Here is a 730-nt window from a genome sequence, read left to right as displayed (position 1 = left end):
TCTCACAACGCTCTAAGTATGACTAGTGGCGCGAGCGGTCCTAACCCTTGCGCGATAGCGGGGAGAACGCTGGTGGCGCCCTCCACGCATGTTGACAATACACCTCGAGCTTCGCGATCGCTGCGCCGCCTGCCGCCGCTTCTCCGCGGCGTTGACGGGATTTGCGCTGTGTGGCTGCTCTTGCAGTGTTTTGGTTCTGTTTTGCTTCTTTTCGCCTTTCCGCGCACTAAAAAACTTGTTATGGTGACGTTGATAAGCAAAGAGTACGTTTAGGTCACTGCGTCTTCGTAGCTGCGTCTTCGTAGAGTACGCGATCGCCTGCAAGAGGTACCCGGGGAGGCGGTTCTGCGCACTTCGTCGCCGCTCTTCCGGCCGTCGGCGACGGTAGCAGCATATCACCACTGTCACCTCCAAATACGTCAAGCACAAATTAATTCTACTGTCGCCTCGTTTAGACCTGATACTGGCGCAGTGACAGGTTAACTACATTTTGCAGCGTGGACAAGCGGCTACGATTATATACGTAGCAGAAAAATATGTTTCGGGGATATGATTACCCAATGCCGCACAATAACGTATGCCTTTTATAAGAATATAAATCATGCGAAAATTTTAAGCATATCAGAAGCCTGTGCGTCGTTAAATATTTGCCCACACACGCCTTACAGCAAGAAACACGGGAAGTTAATGAAACCACGGAAAAATAAATGCTGTGCAAGTGTGGAAGAAA

The sequence above is a fragment of the Haemaphysalis longicornis genome, unplaced genomic scaffold (genome assembly GCF_048455015.1).
Source record: "Haemaphysalis longicornis isolate Haplotype H1 unplaced genomic scaffold, Haemaphysalis longicornis Haplotype H1 scaffold_6, whole genome shotgun sequence".
In the NCBI taxonomy this organism is placed as follows: Eukaryota; Metazoa; Arthropoda; class Arachnida; order Ixodida; family Ixodidae; genus Haemaphysalis; species Haemaphysalis longicornis.
Note: the sequence above shows the minus strand (reverse complement) of the source record.